The sequence below is a fragment of the Prinia subflava genome, chromosome 4 (assembly GCF_021018805.1).
Source record: "Prinia subflava isolate CZ2003 ecotype Zambia chromosome 4, Cam_Psub_1.2, whole genome shotgun sequence".
Taxonomy (NCBI): Eukaryota; Metazoa; Chordata; class Aves; order Passeriformes; family Cisticolidae; genus Prinia; species Prinia subflava.
The window spans coordinates 21682704-21701472 of record NC_086250.1 but is presented as its reverse complement, the minus strand read 5'-3'; the positions used below and the strand labels follow the sequence as shown (position 1 = coordinate 21701472).

Here is an 18769-nt window from a genome sequence, read left to right as displayed (position 1 = left end):
CCTGCTTGAATGACCAGCTCCACAGAGGGACCTGAGCTCCTTGGATTGTCATCTCACTCTCTCCTTTTCCTTACTACTGAGAGCAACTGATTTTCACCTTTTTAGTTCCAGAGCCCAAAGATAGCATGTCAGGTTTTGTGCTGGTTTAAATCAGCATTGATCCACAGGGACTTCAGACCCCCACTCTGTGTACTCAGTCTTGGGAGCTTTCTTAGCATACCTCAGAAATCCACAGGTGGGTCTGAATCCAAGTGTCCTGGGTCCAGGCAGAATGATTCCAGTCTTCCCTGCCAGTTTCACCGTGGAAGATTGGGATAGTCAAAACACTGGGAGTTATCTAGGGGACTCTGCAGGAAAATTTGGCATGAAGAATAAGAGAATAAGATGTATGCACGTCCCAGTGTGACAGAAGATCCCAACCACCTGGCACAGGTAAATGGTTAGGATGTTTTGCCCCAGCTCTGTGGAGATTCATTCACAGGGTCAACCATTTGAATGGCACCAAGCCTAAAGGGAAAGAGAGTGCTCTTCCTCTGCCCCATTCACGACAACTCTCATTTTCTTGCCTCTTGGGGCTAAGGAGAAGGGGATGGGCTTTTCCTTCCAGGAAATGGGGTACATATTCCAAAGGTCACTGGGAGTCTCTGCCACATCTCCACCATAGCGCTCAGTAGGCAGGAGAGCAATTGCTGACTTGCAATAATTTCTGTCCCGGCTTCCCCACCGTGCTGGCTCCTCTGGGGTCTGGCCCAGCATTGGCAGGGCTCTGTGTTGCCCGTGGGCTGGCTCGTGTGGCTGCTGGAGTGGTGCCCACCGCGGCAGGGGTGTGGGGGCATGGTGGGAGCAAGCCTAGACCCAGCCTTTCAGGGCTGCTGGGGGGTGTGCAAGGCTCGGGCGGGCTAGAGAGCCCGGAGACGGGGCCAGCAGAGGGCACTCCGATACCACCGCTCACCCACCAGACAGAGCCCTCCGCGGGGGACGGGGCTGCCCCAAAACCCCACAGCCCTTAGGGGCTTTGCCCTGATGAAGGAGGCGATGATGATGAAGTGCAGCAGCCTTGCAAGCCGTGTTTTCCCCACGGTGGGAGGGGGAAGGAGAAAATAAGTGAGGAGCATGCAAGGGAGAGATGTCCTAGGAATCTCCCATGTCTGTCTCCATCGGCTCACTCGGGCACAGACATGGATGGGAGATACAGTACACGCAGCCCAGGGTTTTTGCTGCCAAGGCAGTGGGTGCAGCATGGAGGCACAGGGCAGTTGAGTGAAAGGGCAGCTGTCTTTCACTCCTTGGAGCCTCAGGCTCAATAGTAGGATGCATCAGTCCCCTTCCTTTCCCAGCTTCCTATCCTGGCGATGTCTCTGTCACTATGATAGACCAGTTCTGGGCACATCCCAGCCATCCTCACCTTGCAGACAGTGTCAGCAGGACTGACTCACAGGTGGAAAATGGTCAAGGCTTGTCCTTTGGCAATTGACAGCACTGCCCTGAATGGAGAAGACGGGAGCCATTTCAGCACTGCTGCTCACGGCATAGTGTGGCCGTGGCCATGGGGAGAAGCCCTGATGGACTGAGATACCCCTGTGAGGGGGCCTGGCAGCAGACTCCTCTGGAGAAGTGTTTTGCGCAGGCCACAGTGCAGCAAAACCTTTCAGGAGACTTGCTGGCAAACCTCTCAGAAAGCCGAGGATCACTGCGGTGAGACCTCTCCTGTTTCCTCATCACCTGGAAGCAGCTCAAGGAGCGCCACATGCTAGTGCAGGAGGGGTTGCTCGAGCTGTGCTCATGGCAGAAGCGAACAGCAGGATGCCTCACAGACATCATCAAGCTGCAGCCACAAAGCCAGAGGTGCCTGAGTTGGCCTCCTGCTTCTGCACAGGGTCTGGACACCTTCCCCATCATAATGTCAGCATGACAGCTACAGGGAAAACTGGGATTCCCTAGAGTTTTGGGGGAGTGGGGGTCTCCTCTGCAGAGATGGCAGGAGCAGAACAGCTTCCTACGTGCTTTGAGAGCCTGAGTGCCTTGAGGTTTTGCTGCAATAAATCTGGAGCAGCTATAAATCTGGAGCAGCTGGCTTAAGTTCCTCCAGGGTTCAGGAGAAAACACATCCAGCCTGATGTGTTTTGTTTGCCCACTCACTGTGTTTCTAATTGGAATGTTTGTAGCTTGGAAAATTGCTCCTTAGACTACAGTACCCACAGTCCTTCACTGGCAGCTTGGCACTGCCTTTTCAGGCAAAGCAAGACTCAGACCTGAACTGGGGCTTTCCTTACCTGAGCCATACATGTGGCTGGAGGTCTTCAGTCAAGCCAGGCTGACCAGCAGGTGCACCTACTCACTGTGAAAAGACTGGTGAGATCAGTGAGTGGGAAACGTGCTCTGGTTCCCCACCTTCCCTCAGAGGCCATTTCCAGACCCTGATCCTAGCAATCAGGGTTTTTGTAAGCCTATTTCTCATCCATTTCTGCACAGCCCTGTCCACATTTTTTTTTCTAAATGAACCCTGAAGTCCAGTTCTGTCTTTCAGAAGACAGAAACAACAAGCATAATGAACCATATTTAAAATGATATTTTTTCTGCCTTTGGAGTTTGGTTAATTCATAATCTATAAAAGTCTCTGCATAATTGTATCTTGATTAAAATGGTATAATTAGGTGCTCTGGATCTCTTTCCCCTTTCCCTAAGATTATTTCTGTCTAATTGCTTTAATCTGTGTTTTCATGCACCCACTAGAAAATCAAAGCACGCTCCCATGAGGATGCGGGTGAGAGTGAATAAAGCTGACGACTCATTAAGTGCAGCAGAGAGAGGAAACTGCATCTAAATCACCACTACATTAACAAGGTAAAATAAAAAAATCAAACTGAATAACTAACAACAACAACAAAAAAAGAGGATTCAAAAAACCCACCACAACAGAACAACCCAACACATTTTTTTTTTATTAATTAAGAAGGTACTGAATAGAAAATTCTATGTTGTTGAAACAAGCTTCCTCCATTGCTGAAGGAGAGCAAAAGGTCTGGCAATTTTAATGCTCCAAATCTGGAGGTGTTTTGTGGAGGGAGCAGAATGCGGCCCTGCTAGGGACAGAATAAAGTTCACTGAGTAAAGGTTGGAAGACCCAGATAGGAAGGGAATCAGTCCAATACAGCAGTTTAATAGCAGTGCCACAATTATCCTCAGTTTGAGTGAGAACTGGATTGGACTCCAGGGAGAAAGGTAATGACTGTCTGACTGTATTGCTGGGGAGGCTTGGCAAATCCCTCAAGAGTTGACAAAGTCAAGTCACTGTCCTAAGACCACAACAGCCTCACCTCTCCTTTCCAAGTGACTTTCTGTCTTATTATCAGTGATGATCAGCTGTCGACCCTGCCAACTAGCTCCAGTAACCTACAAACAGGTTACTTATTTCCCTCTAATTGAGAAGTCAGGCAAACAAGACACTTTAGAAAAGATGCTGGCTGCACATATGGTTTATTAACATATGCTCTAGTCTCCTGAGAAGACCAAGGCAGTGCTATTCTCTGGTCTCCTGTTGCAGGGTGGACTGTGCTGTGTGCTTTTTGCCTAGCTCAAGTGTAATTCCCACCCGTTGCAGTGTAGAGAGGCAGACGTGATGGAAGAACTTTGTCACCAAGCTGTGCCATATTTACTTTCAGCAGTGCTGAGCAGCCCAGACAGGGCACTGTACTGGCACAGCCACACTTTTCTGGGACCTGGAGCTCTGCATTTTGTGGCATGGATGCAGTTGGTGATCCAGCCACCCAAGACATGAGTGACTACAATAATTTCCTGCATGGCAGCTGACAGGATAGTACTGAAAAAGAAAGGAGGATCAGCTGCTTTCAGTCCTTGAGTTCAAGAAGAGCCTAATCTAATTAAGTGGAGACCACTATCAAATTACCAGCTGTCTTTTAACATAGCCATTTTAAGTGGTTTGGTGTATTTATAGCAGGCGAGTTAGGGAGGGCTTTTCTCCCTTGAGGTTATACTTGTGTGTAAGAGATGTATAACATTAAGATTTCTGCTTTGAATTGCTTCTCATCCCTAGCCTAGAAAACATTTTGCTCAAGGTTTAAGACACTGAAATCTTACCCAGCTAGTCTCTTCCTATGCCTATGATTGGAATGTCTGTCTGGCCTGTTCCTGAATCTTGCTGCAAGCCAGCAGCCCGGAAGTTTCCTTTGAGGATTAAGCTTTCCTGAAAGCAAATCTTTGTGCATCTATCTTGGGTCGGTCAACAGCCTTGAAAGGGCAAGAGGAGGGACAGGCTTGCTATGGTCAGAAGTCAGCAGCCTTTTCCTGTTGAACTTTGACGGGACCTGTCACCAGTCATTAGAGTGTGAGTGGAGAGGCTCTCGGCCCCACAGCCCAGCGTGCTGCTGGTTGATGGAGTGGCCCCAATTTGTCTTCCCCTGATTAGTGTCTCTGGCAGCCTGCAGTCCTCTCCCTGTAATCCTATCTCTGGGGGAGCTCCTGTGTGGCAGGATCTGTGTCAGATGATCCCCCAGGCTTGAAGGAGGGAGGAGATGGGAAATGCTCGTTAGGAGTTGTTGCCGTGCATAACAACAGTAATAATTCTTAGCCTTTTATTTAAAGCTTTTACAAATGTTAATTCATTAACCTCTTTCAATCAGCCTCTGAGGTGAGGATTGTTATCTACGGATTGGACAGATGGAAGAAGCTGAGATGTGGAGTGCCCAGCCTGAGGCTGTGGGCCAAGTCAGTCAGTGCCACCAGGTCCTCCTTCGTCCTCCAAAAACTTGTCTCTCCTCTCCCGATGAAGGGTGGGCTGGCTTCTACAGGTCACCCAGTTTCTGACAAGAAAAAAACTGGCTGGCAATGTTTGCTGTTTGTCTCTGTCTGCAGAAGAGCTTTTCAAGAGGAGCTGGCACACTGAGCCTTGTGCCTGTGTGTCACTGCAGACTGTCACCAAGGGAGGGTTTGACCTGCATCACACCTAGGCCATGGCACTGCCCTTCGTCTGGGTGCTGAGGCCCCCAGTGTGTTCTGTGCCTTTCAGGTCACCTATGTTATTGTTTGTAAGCAGAGAGGAAAAAGGAAAGAGGGGAGAGAAAGACAGTGAAAGGGAACAAGGCAGAAGACTTAGAAGTAAGGACTTTTAGTCTCCTTTGCCATCCTTCTCTCCCTTCCAACTGGGATTTCTTCTACTCTTAATGATGTGTCTGATTTCTGATGTGAAAGATTAAAAACCAAGAGATTAAAAGATTACACAAAGTGGATGAGATGGACTTTGCTGCCTCCCTTCCTCTTGCTGGGACAGACCACTCAGAAGCCTCTCTCTCCTGCTTTTCCGATCTTGATTCCCTTCCCCTCCTCTCCCACACCTTGACCTTTGCAGATTTAAAGGCCCTTGCTTTCTGACAGTTTGAGCTGTACTGGCCACCTTCAAGGCCAGTCTCTGAAGCTTGGTGGCACGTGGAGAGAAAGGATATGTGTGAGCCTGGGGGAGCCCAACGACACAGTGCTTTAGCTGTCTGTCTTCAGATATTTGTCCTCTGAGGAACACTTCCCTAGGTGGTCTGTGTTGCTGGAGAGCTCAGGAATAAGGCAGAAGAAAGCTGCAGTTGCTGAATCTGTTGCAATGGAAGTGCCATCCGTGGTGATGTGAAGGCCCCATGGGAAGTGATCATGTGGGAAGAAGGCTGAAGCAGACCAAACTGATGTCAGGTTCCTTTGGCTATTCCTCCTCTTGCACAGCACAAAGGGGCCCTCTGAGTAGATCTTCAGTTCTGATGAAGAGGTTTTTTCAGAAGCAAGTCCGATAGAGCAGATATTTGCTCCTATTCACTCTCGAGGTGTTGGGGCTGTGTAGAGGAACATTTGTTGCATTTTGGTTGGTCCCTTTGTTCTCTGCTCTTCTGTTTCCAGTCTGCTTCAACAGTCTGGCTTGAACTCTCCCCCTGTAGTTCCAGATCAGAGCTGGAAAAACCCAACACCTTTGTGCCCTTTGATTTTGTTTCTCCATCCTTACTTGAGTTCCCTGTTGCTTCTCTTGACAGCACAAGAACGAAGAGAGTTAGAACTGGCTTCCCCTGGACAACGTCTACAATATCCACAGCCAGGAGGGAGGTCAATATCCACAGGGAGGAAGGTCAATTCTATGCCTGGAGGTACTACCTCATTCTAGGAGAACCTTGTATCTGTGGCATGCTCTGATACCTCTTGAAGACAGCAGGGTACAGCCCTTTCCCCCTCCTCTACCTCCACAGCTATAAGAGGAGAACCTGGAATCACTTCCACGCTGGAGTCTGTAAGCAGGTTAGTGTCCAATGCACTCATGGATTGAGTGCATTGTTATTTCCAAAAATGCTGGCCCTTGTGTTGAAAACTGGGCCCCCCTCCATTTGGCAAGGATCAAGGCATTGTCATAGCAGAGCAGGAACTGTTCATGCTGTGCAGTGCCTATGCAGTCCTTGCTGTCTCCTACAGCCACTGCAACATGCATCTGCCTATGCAGAAGGAGACTCATGTCTTTATTCCTGACAGATGTCAATTCCTGGAAAACAGTCCCTTCCCTCCCTCCTCCTGGAGTCCCAAAGCCAGGCTGGGAGGCTAGGAGCATACCAGCAGGGAAGAAAATCTGCCAACTTCGTGTTTCTCCCTGTCGCTCCCTCTTTAGCTGCCTGTGAGCGAGGTTGCAGTAAAATAATGAAATAAAAGCCAAGGACCAGAGAAAGCTGATTCATCCACAGCCCAGGGCCAGCGGCCGGCTCCAAGCAGAGCTGTAAAATCAATCTGTCACTGCTCACCGCAGTATAGATCAGCAGAGAGATTCTGACTGCAACGAGGGCAGAGCCCAGCCTTCTTCCTCGCCTGTTTTCCCCATCCTTGGGACCCAGTTGTGCCCTAGTGGGAGATGGGCAGATGGACAGGGGAAGAGGTAGACAGGGAGAAGGGCTGATTCACCTCGCTGGAAACGCTGCCAGCAAGGCTCCCTTCCCTGGCAGCACACAGCGCAGGTAGTGCAGGCAGACTTGGCGGCTGCCTTCCCTGCCTGGCTCTCCCCTCCTCCTGGGGATAAACGGCACAAGGTGATAGGTGAGAGGGAGATGGCTGGCTGCACTCCCTGCCCCTACTCCTACCATGGAGTGTAGGTACGATCCCCAGGTGGGGCACAGAGGGTTAAAAAATCAGTTTTATCATCACTTTTATGATTCCCAGATTCTGGGCTATTCTAGGACTTAACAGCTCCCTGGCATATGTTGGAAAAACACTAGGGAATTGTTCTAATAAGGTCAGCTCCCTTGTTCACCCCTAACAGCATCCCCAGTCTTGGATGATGTGGCAGCCCAACAGAGCAGGAGCTGAGCAGAAAGATATAAACCAAAGTGTTTTCTGGGGGCTGTTTTTATCCCCATTAAGGGGGCAGAGAGATCAGGCCTGACTGTAGGTAGTGGTCTAAAAGACGTCGGCTCAAAAGAATTAGAAGGTGATTCTTTTTCTGTCGTGTTGGACATAGCGAAGGAGGCACCTCTGCAGCTGGCTTAAAGTATCTATGATGTCCTTAGGAGTTTTTTTTTTTTTTCCCTCTCTCTCTCTGTGATTTTTTAAAAAATTTTATTTGTGAAGTAAAAAACAACAGAGTCTTTCCAGGGCTTTTGGCAAGGTCAGAGCCTCTGCAAAATAAACATGGGGGTGAGCTTCTGTACTCTCTAGATCATCTGTAAATAGGACAAAGAGGCATGGAGGGACTGGCTTTGAATCAGATTGAGGACCCAAATGTCCCATGCTGCTGGAAATGTGGTAAATGTGGTACTTGCTTCTGCTTGTCTCTTGGGCCACCTCTGTTCTGCTGGAGGTAAGTACTATTCCTGAGTCAGTGGGAGTATGAGCAAATACCATTTGATCCCCAGAGGCCATGGGAGTACAAGGATCCTGCCCCAGCACTTCTGAGTCCTGAAGGGATGTGTGCCAGCAGGAGAGCCTCTGGGCGACTCATCACAAACAGACTGCAAGATGATCCTGGAGGAACTCAAGCAGGAACAAATCCTGCATTAATTTGGAGTTGGAAACCTTTTCTCCTACTTCAACACCCTCCAAAATTAGATACTGTCTGTCCTTGGAGGAAGTAGAGAGAGATGGAAGCAAGTCTCTGTTCCTTTAGCTTTTAGCTTCAAAAGAGCTTGGAGGAAATACCCCACAGTCATAACACCCCAAAGTGATAAAGGCATGGAAACTTGAGTCTGTAGTTGCCAAGACAAGCTTCCTTCTCTGATTCTGGGAGGTGTGAGTAGTTTTGGCATTTAATCCACTGGGAACAGATGTCTACAGATGGTCCAGGGAATATCCAGAAGTGTCCTCAGAGCTGCATGCCTGTCTGCCTGAGGAGTGCGTGTGTCTTTGTGTGTATTTTTGTGTCTGGGTGATTTTTTCCACTTGGTTTTGCAGGTTTGGAGTACAAGAGGGCACAGCAAGCTTCCTATGTGTCATTTTCAAAAGGATTGATGACTCTTGTGTTTGTGCCTAGTGGGCCAGCTTGTTTCTTCATGCCATCCAGCTGGTGTGTGTGATCCTGGGCCTCTTTCTGTAGATGGCTCCTTTGTGCTTGCCTGTGTTTTGAGGCAGGCAACTCATTCCCTTAGGGCTATATATTGTTTGCCTCCCCATGTAGAGGTTTATTGGTTTGGTGTTCTGTCCATGAGGCTCCTGTATGCATGTGAGAAGTTTAGGGGCAGTCCTCTGCTTGCTTGGGGTTGGATTTACATGAGATGATTATGCATGACCCCTCATGCAGGGGAGTCAAAGGAGCTCACCTTCCCTCTATAAAGCTGCAGGCGTGAGATAGATGGGGCAATTACATTGCTCTGTCCTCATATATTAACTAGAAGGATGGGGAGGTGGGCCACAGGTGATCTTCTTTAGATACAATGGGTTTCACAAAATGAATAGACTAGACTAGAATAGAATAGCCTGAATTGGAATGGATCCATGAGAAACATTGAGTCCAACTCCTGGTTCTGTACAAGACAACCCAAAAATCACACCATGTGCCTCACAGTATTGCTCAAATGCCTCCTGCACTCTGTCAGGCTGGTGCTGTGACCACTTCCCTGGGGACTCTGGGTTCAAGTGTCAGCCACTCTCTGGGTGAAAAATCTTTTCGTAATATCTAACCTAAACCTCCCCTGATGCAGTTTCATGCCATTAATACATTACACTTAACAACAGTGCTGCTTGCAGTGGTGTGAGTGTGTCAGCCTGAGTCCTCTTCAGTTTCTGGACTGCATGAAGAAAGTCTTAGTTTTCCATCAGAGGCTATACATGTTTATATATTCTGTATCTGAGTGCATCTGAGTGCTGTGGATGGCAATCTGTTTACCTAGAAGCTGTTGCAAGCATGTTGGTATTTATGCTGAGGTGGTCTTCACACAGCTCTTGCATGTGTATTATGTTTGTGTGAAGCAGGAGTGCAGGCAGTGTCTCTCTTCAGGTGGGAGTGGAGGTTTCAGAGCACTTACATTTGTTCTTGCAACCTCTATATGTGCCCAGGTGAAGAATGTGTCCAGCTGGCCCAGGAACATGTTGGTTTGAATTGGGCCCTACATAAATACAGAGGTTGGGGCAGGCTTTTAACTTCAACGTGGCTTCTGAGCAGGAAGCAAATGGTCTCACAGTATTCAGATGGGCCTTGAGAATTTTCTGAGGAAGACTGTATGTTGTGGTTGCCTGGAATAGCAGGAGGCTGGATTGTACATCCCAGGAAGCCAGCTCCCATCCAATGTCCCTAAGATTTTTCAGTTGTTGCATGTGTGCATGTCTCTGAGTGAGACAGACAGTCCCTCCACTGCTGTGGTGAGTGTGAGGGGTGCATCCTGTCCCTTGAGTTGTAGACTTGCATGTCTGTGCAGAGATTATTTGTGTCTGTCATGTGTCATGTGTCATGCTTCTGCTTTCTGTCAAGGAGCTGGGGAGTAATTTCTTAGGAGTGACCCTGTGTTTGGTAATGTGCTTTCCTAGCAGGTATTGCCTGTGTGAAGTATTTGGGGGCCAAGCTGTGTCTGAGTCCCCAACATCTGGTGCACATGGATGCACCAGATGTTTCTGACTGTGAGCAAGAGGTCCATTGGCGATGGCACGTGGGGGTTTGGGGAGAGGGAGGTGTAAGGTCTTCCAGATGTACACAGGGGTATGTGGCTCCAGATGCTTTCTGAGGAGCTGTTGTGTTTCTGTGGTGGTGGTTTGAGGAGGTGTGTGATAGACAATCTCCCCAGAGCAGTCACATGCATGTGTTTGTGTGTGGATGAAAGGTTTTCTCCACCTCCTGTTATATTTTTATGTGTCAATTTTTTTAGCAAATACCACAGACGCCTGTATCCAGGTGTAGTTTCTCATGACTGTTGCACATACCTGTGTCAGTAGGTGTATAGTTGTTGCATGCATCTGTGTGTGTCTGTGTGTGTAGCTCCTCAGCAGCTGTTGCTTGTAGCTGTGTGGTTCCTAGAAGCTGTTGTATTTTCATGTGGGTGACTTAATCCTGAGAAGCTGTAGCCTCTGTGTATGTGTGATTCCCCAGCAGCTGTTTCTTGTGTGTGTTCCTGGGAAGCTGTGTGTTGTGTGTAGCTCGCGAGCAGCTGTTGTGGGGAATTGTGTCTGTGTGTGTGTTTGTGTGTGTGTGTTTGTGTGTGTGTGTGCAGCTCCCAGCAGCTGTTGCATGCGTGTGCTCCTGTCTCCGGTGGAGGCCCACCCCTTTCCGCCTGCACCGGAGCAGTGGCTGTGCAGGCGAGGAGAGCTCGGAACCGGCTCCATGGGAGAGGGTCCTTTGCCTGTCAGAGCCTTCCCAGCTGGGAGAAGCGGTGCCGCCGGCTCTAGTCCCAGAGCCCTATCAGCCGAGCCTGTGGCAAATTAATCACTTGGGTTTTAAATGCCAATACAGCCCTTTCTGCCTTCTTCCCCCAGTGATGCGGATGCGGCGAAGGCAGCAAATCCTCCGGCTGTGCGTGCCCTCCCCGGACTGCTGCTCCATCCCCGCCTGTCGTGCTCGCGCGTGTGCGTGGCTGGGAGCGCTGCCTAGGTGCGGCCGGGAATGAGACAGCTGCGGGGCAAGGAACGGCACAGCTCCAAGGGGTGATACCAGTGGGGGATACCCCCCGCACAAACACATCTGCAGGGCTTCAAGTTGCTTCAGGACCGGGGTCTTTTGTGCCTCCACTTCGTCTCTGTCATGCCCTGTATGGAAGCTGGGAGCAGTCACCCCTCCAGAGGCAGGTACGTGTGTTTTTTTTTTTTTTTTTTTCTGTGTGTGTATGTGTGTGTGTAAGAGAGAGACACGTTTTTATGTGCAATCCTTGTGCTGCTGCCTCGCGTGTCCCCGGCTCCCGGCTGCTGTCCGCGTTGCCTTTTGGAGAAACAGCCGAGATTGGAAAAGGGGGAGAAGGGCAGGATGCATGGATTGCCCTTTTCCTCCAGTTTGTGCACGCACTCCCCGGGGGTTGGATGCCTCTGATCTGAAGATGCAGGCGAGGGGTGAGTGCAGAGGAGATAGGGAAGTGGCCCAGGGTGTATGAGAGTGTGTGGGGAGATAATGCCTACATGAGGTGATGGGAGGAAGGGAGAGACGCTTGGAGACGGGTCTCCCTTTCCGTGTGTGTGTGTGTGTGTGTGTGTGTGTGTGCTCTGCTTAGGATCAGGATGCTGAATAGGTTCAGGGCTTGCTGCACACAGCTGGATTTGACCTGTCTGCATCTATTCAGACCTTGCAAAAGGAGGTGATAGATGTAGATGTACATGTATCTATATCTGTGTTATATATATCTCTATGTGTGTTTTCCTGTTACCCACGCATTGGTGTAGCTATAGGTGTATATGTGTACACTCCCACACGTACATGCATGTGCATGTACACACAGACAGGCAGATCTCTCTTGTATTGCCTGCAGTTATGGGACAGAGAAGGAGCCAGTCTCATCCTTCAGCCCCCTGCTCCCTGTCTTTCTGCAAACTTTGTCGGGGAGCCTCTGCAGACAGCAGTTTGTCTGTGTCTGTGTGTCTGTCTGTCCGTTGGGAGGTGTGTGAATATTTGCCTGGTTTGCGTGCAGGGGAGTGAGTAAATCTCTCCTCTGCTCTTACACTGCTCTGCTGGGAGACTGGCTAGCTGCAGAAAAGTCATTGCGTGGTGTCTGTCGGGTGTGTGAATGTATTTGTGGTGGTGATGGGAGCCGGGTATTTACGTAGGGGCCCAGGACAGCTACTTGAATGCATATGTAAGTGTATATGTATTGCCTGCAGAGTGTCTGCATGCCCGTTTATTCCACCAGAGAAAGCATGCCCACATTTTTATGCATAAGGATCTTCCTGCTTTGGGGCATGGGATGGGGGGGAGGAGAAGCTGAATGAATGAATGGGAGCAATAGGAGGGGGAAGGAGGAGGGGTGGGGGAGAGAGATGAACAGGCACATCCTATTCTCATCCCAGGACAGGCAGGAGTGCACAGCTGCCGCTGTTCCCATTCCAGAGCTTGGATCTGGCTGGGAAAAGGCAGCATAAATCAGCTAATACTGCAGGAGGCAGCATATTCGGGAGCTGCTGTGCATAATGCCCTCGTGCGTGTGTGCTGGTGTGCCCCAGCCCCGCACCCGTGCATGCAGCACACGTATGCATGTCCTGAGTCAGAGTGTGCACAGAGCCGGGCTGGCTGTGCATAAACACAACCCAGCCTCTCCAGCGCCCAGGGGAGCGGGTGTCTGTCATGGGGACGGACAGCATCACTCCTGTGCTGTGGGCAAATACATCTGGCACAGCCTGCCGTCCTTTGGCACTCACACTGGGCTCAGGCGAGCACGGTGGGTGCAAACAAAAGGGGTGCACATGTGCAGGCCCGACTTAGGAACTGCTCCCCTTCCTTCCCCCTAAAGGATGCAAAGCAGGACCCTTCTCCCCACTCTGGAGGTACAGAGCTATAAAGCAAGCTGTGGAGCAGGGAGAGGATTGCTGAGATTGGAGTGGGGGGTGAAGACTATGTAGGGGGTGGAGGGGGGGACCATGGCACTGGAGGGGGCCTGGGGAGCCTGGCTGCATTGCATGCTGCGAGCCAAGGAATTTGTCATGCACAGAGAGGTGGGAGGGAGTGAGAGCATGTATAATGTGGAGGAGCTGGGGGGGAGCTGGAGGGGGAGAGAGGAGGCTGTGCTGGGCTATGAGGGAATTTCTGGCGAGCCCTACCTCCCCACATCCCCCTTCAGGGTCCCCACACATCCCGTCACTCCTGGGTCCAAAGAAGCGCAGCCTGAAGCATCGCTAATGTAATATTCAAAGGAAGCTTCCTTTGCATGGAACATGCATTATTAATACATTTAAATACAGCCCCCCTCTCGCCTCCCGCTCTGTGCAGACCGTACCAGCAGCAGTGAGGAAGCTGCAGGGAGATGAAGGGTGCCGATGCGGTGCCAGGGGTGAGAAACAGACACTTTAATGCCACTGATTTCCCCAACCTACCAACCTTCCCCACACCTCCAATCCCTTCCCCATCTGCCACCCTCCTCACCCCATTATTTTCCTTGTGGGGTGATTGCCTTTCAGGGCACCCAACCCACAAGCTCGCAGATTTGTGGGCATGAAGCAAACTGCCTTTATTGCTTTTCCCCCATCAAAAACTATGACATCAAGGGAAGAACTGTGGATGCATGGCCTTTCCTGCTGTTCTCCCAGCTCCAGGCAAAGGGGGTATTTGGGACTATGCTGTCTGATCTGCTGCACTGTTGCAATGCTACGCTGTGGAGCAGAAGCCACTTGGAGGGTAGAGAGGGCATCTGGGGAAGGAGGGCATACGGAGGTGTAGGTTTTGCTGGGGGGCAGCTTGTGGTTAGAATTGGAAAGGTAAAAATTGCAGAGAAGGCAGAAGAGAGGTAAGCATACCTATGATGATGTCTGCGATATTTGTTCTTACCTGGGTCATGTCAGAAGCCAGATGCAGCTCCAGGCAGAGTGCAGCTGCCTCATCTGACCCTGCTGAAGAGTGGTGAAAAAGCTCTGCCCACCTGGGGAAAAAGCTACTGGTCATATCAGGGCCTGTTGAAATCTCTCAGTGGTCTTATCAGCTGTGTCAGAAAATATCAGTACATTTGCTGAAGGAGAGAGACCTGGCTGCTCTCTGTTTCATCCTAAATACTGTGGGGTTTTTTTCCCTTGGTCCCTGTAAGTATGGACCTGAGCTAAGTTGCTTCTTTTATTCGTGTGAGGGAGGGCAGAGAACATGCAGGGAACACCTCTGTCCTCACACTCTTGTGAGCTCTGGTAAAGGGATGTGATGTCCCAATAAACACTTGCAGCCCTTGCCCATGCCTGTGCACCAGAGTAGGACAGGAGCAGCTTAGGTGCAGAGCAAATGTGTTCCAACAAAACTCCCATTTCCTGGGAATAGAGGCAGTTTTGCTTTTCTCCTTCATGGAGGAGCAGATCTTTTCTGAGCAGTGAGGGATCCCAGGCTGCTGGCAGCTATGGAGAAAGCTGCTGTTTGCCTGTTAGCTCTGCAGGTTCTGCTGGTGAGGATTGCCCAGAGTAAAAGCAGGTGCTTGAGCAGTTCCAAAGGAGCAGAGCTCTGTGTCCCCCAGTGCTTTTCCATTTTGGGAAGAGGGTGAGGGAGGACATGGAGTGTGCTACTGAAGGGGAGGCAAGCTGAATGCATGGGAGCCACCTCTTTTGCTAGGGTAGCAGGGCACTGAAATCCTGTCTATGGTCTGGAAGGGGAGAATACAAAACTCAGGGAGCAGACCAAGGGGCCGTGACCCACCTCCAGCCCTTTCCCTCTGCTGGGTCAGCCTGAGTTTCTCAAAGATGTGAACCAGATGACTGTGGACCGCTGTTGTGTTTGCTTCAGTGGTGAGTCGACTGGCAGCAGTTACAGCCTCACTTTAGCAGCACTGCAATTGTGCCCTGACTTTCCTGTGCTCCCCAGCTGGTGTTGGTTTCATGCCCTGCTTTGCCCTGACCTCCTCTTTAAGGGTCTCCTGGGTAGCTCAGGGGTACACAGCCATTGCCTGAGATGAACTGCTCGCCTCACCAAATAATTTTCTGTCACTGAGGTGAAATGACCTCATTTTCTCAACATTCAGAAGCCAAGAGGAAACCCAGTTCCAGCTGACCAGCTGAGGTACAGAAGGAGGGAAGGGCAGTTGTCACTCTTTCCACGGCATTTTAAGAGGTGGGAAACAAGCTACCAGGAGTCAGGTTGAGGTGAATGACTTGATGGGTTTTGTCCCTAGATGTTGCCACTTGCAAAGAGTCTTTAAAGGTCCCCAGGCATCACTGGTGTGGGGAGTCTCAGTGGCTACATGATGCCCTATGACATAGCATCAGATGCCATGGAGATAGGCATGGGTTCAAAACACCACAGGTGAGTCTGTTCTGCTGCTGAAGGTGAAGCCCATTCTGTGCTGACCTGACTACTGTGCTGGGGCTGTTCTTTCCTGTCTGCAGTCACCCTGGGGAGCAAGTCTCTAGCTCTTTAGCCCTTTAGCACAGAATTTCATTCTAGGTGATGCTCTTGGGAGCTGATGGTGCAGTATGAATTTCACAGAAGTGAGAATTTGCATCTGGGGGCCAAGAATTCATGTTCTTCTGTATGCATTGACACTCACAAAATGTTAATACCTGTCTGGTTTAGGTAAGCTGTAGGGAAAAGACAGTTTGCAAGAAACTGTGGGTGCTTGTCACTCCTTTGGATATCTGATAGCAGTGAGATGGAGCAAATACATCCTTGTGAGAATCATCTATAACATGATTCAGGGAGGGGGTCACAGAGTAGGAGGAGCGATCCCTAGCTCTGCCACAACTGCCCTGTGGAGAGTCCCTTTCTTCCCCTCTGTGGTCCTCAGCTTTCAGCTCACTTCTGAATAGCTTTGGTGATAATGTAATCACTATGGAAGGGTCTGTAGATATGAAGACTCTGTCTCAGCATGATGCATGCGCTACCAGTTGCCTTAAGGAAAGGTGTCATATTTTGTCTTCATTCTTGCCGTGGCTCACGGGCTCAATCCGTAGACCAGATGGGTCAGATCTGCCTGTGTATTTTTAGGCTACTATAAGGACCCCATGAGCTGCTGTCTCTCCTCTGGGAGCATTGGTTCATGCATGAGAACATGTATGTTTGTGAGCAGGGAGAGCACCATTTTCTGCTAGAATTTGTCCTGTCCTCTTGTGTGCACAAGTTATGTGTGCGTGCCCAAAGTCTCCATGCACATGTGTCATTCCTGCCTCATGGTATTATCCCTGTGTATGTGTTCCTGTGTGCACTCGTGTGTGATGCAGGTCCCTGGGGGTTTATTTGTGGAGTGAACACGTGTGTGTTTATGTGTGTGTGCTTATGCACCTTTTCCATATCCAGGACTTGATGTCTCTTCTCAAGGTGTGTGAGTATGTAAGGGTTCGTAGTCATGTCCCTTGTTCAGCTGCAGGACATCTGTCCCACCTGTCCATGTGTCTTCTTCTCCCCACCTCTCATGAACTGGGAAGAATTGTATTACCTGGTGCCACGTGTATGAAGTGAGACAGCTTTCCTGGCATCCAGAAACTCATGTACACCCAGAAACATCAAGCCTTGAAGCCCACAGGAGACAGAATTCACGTTACCTCCAAGGCCTTAGTAAGATCAGTCTGGAAAGCCTAGCATGCAAACCTGGGTGCTGTGCTAGCTGAAGGAGGGTGATAAATTGGAGGGAATTCAGAGAAGAGCAATAAAAATTATGAAAGGGCTGAAGGTACTTACTTATGAGTTAAAAGAACAAAATATGTAGAGCTTGACTAAATGATGATACGTAACAGTTTGTGTGTATTGAGGACTGTAAACACCAAGGAAAGGAGGAGATTGTTTAAAGTGGCAAAAAATGGGCAAAGTCAGAGGTGTGGATGAAGCTAGCAAAGAGGAGAATATTTGTCTCTTGAGGATGCATGCAGGATTCCTGTTGTGAGTGCTCCACCTGTATATGAAATAGTGTGGCAGGTTCATGGAGATGCAACTGCTGGCAGCAAGGAAACATGGTGGTGGGAAGGAATGGAGGGAATAGGCTACACTCAGCCATGGTGGAAGTGGAGTGAGCTGCAAGGCCTCCTCTTTATATGCAGCATTGCCAGGGAAATTTTGTGAGATGTTTGATTGTCTCTCACCTTTTATTGATTCCCTGTCTCGTGCCTGGGAAGAACTCACAGACACTGCTGTTGAGGGAGCATAGAGGTGATACAGGAGGAATAAGTAGAGTTTGATGGAGGTGGAGGACATTATTCCCTCCGCCTTCTCTGGCTGGAAAGGTAGTCTAGGAAGCAATCTTGTAGGAAGAGCCTATAAATGAAAAGGGTTTTTTTCACAACATCTTTCTAGGACACTACAAACTGAACCTCCCAAAGCAAGGGGTTGATAGTGGGGTCAGGAGGATCAGACTTCCCTCTTCTGAATTCCTAGTCACAGATGGCCCAGAATTGGGACAACAAGGTCAGAAGGATTAATACCCCTCCTTTTTTCCTCATGGAAATCATAGGCCAGGAAAATTGAGTGAGATCATAATAAAAGGATTAGTGTGGAGAGCCTGCCATGAATAGTGTGATAGACAGGTCAGGGAAATGGAAGGGAATTCAAGGGGGGTTGGACCTGTTACAGATGGTCTGTTTAAAGGGTTCTGTGTTTATCAACAGGGAAAGGGGATTTGGTCTTAGAAAAGTCTGGAAATAGGCATTGAGGGAGCTAGGGCTCAATCAGAGATGTTATTCCCAGCAAGGATCTGTACTGGAATGACTGGTTTAAATGACACCTGACCTCCTTCCAGCTTTTGGTTAGGGAACAAAAAAAAAAGTCTTTCTTGGAATGAGCTCTGTTGTTTGCTGCCTTGTCCATCCATCTCCAAAATGATCTAATGCACCAAAATGATACTGTTATTCAGATCTACCCTTGCCCATGACTTCTGGGTCAGCCTGGCTATGGAAAGCCATAGGAATACAAAAAGGACCTTAGCAAACCAGGTCTGTAATCTTTCCAGTGCAATATCTCCAGCTGCAGCTGAAAGAGGCAATAGCATACAGGCAGGACAACTGTGTAGCAGCACTTCGAACACCCTCTCAGCCTCCCGTGATGCATATTTGAGAGACCCAGTGCTGGAAGATCTGTTGTGTACTTTATAGTTCTCAGTGGATTTGTTTCTTCCCTGAATTTGTCCCGCCAATTTTTGAGGTCAGGTAAAGTTTTAGCATCCTCACAATCTCACAGTAGGAAGCTGTGCAGCATAAACATGCAGTTTGTCTTGAACCTGTAACTTTCTGGTTTAAATTCCTGACCCTTGATTTTTCAGTGGGAAGAGGCTGTTAAAACCTCTTTCCTCTGCCCTTCCTCTGTCATCTATGGTTTTATAGACCTGTCTCATTTTATGGTCTCTGTTGTCTCTTTTCCAGTATCCCTTCACCTTTCATCTCTCTCCATCTATCAGCTGCCTCCTTCTTGGCTACAGTGGTGTAGTTTTCAGCAACAGGACAGGGGGCATTGCTGGGTGGGATGTGACATCACAGGGATGAGCTGAACCAGGTCCCACTCAGGTGAAAATGTGTGAGTCAGCTGCAGTGCCCACACATCCGTACATGGTACAGGAGGAGCTGAAGAGGCTGGGCACAAATTCTGAAGCCAGTTGATGGTGCCCTTGGTCACCAAGACAGAACTGGGCAGGCTCTGATGAGGCTTGAAAAATAGAAAATGAATCTTCCATGATCTTCCCAGGCACAGAAGTGAGGCTGATAGGTTGGTAGTTCCCAGGGTTCTCCTTTCTACCCT

The 18769-nt window shown here is 49.4% G+C and overlaps 1 long non-coding RNA gene across 1 annotated transcript in view; it reads left to right on the top strand.

Annotated features, from left to right (window-relative positions):
* Positions 1-10661: 10661 nt before the first annotated feature.
* The window catches only part of LOC134549331 (uncharacterized), a 49445-nt gene continuing 41337 nt past the window's right edge, over positions 10662-18769 (top strand). The window contains exon 1 of the long non-coding RNA XR_010080061.1: positions 10662-11232. This is a non-coding gene — a long non-coding RNA (uncharacterized LOC134549331). The remainder of the gene's footprint in view (positions 11233-18769) is intronic.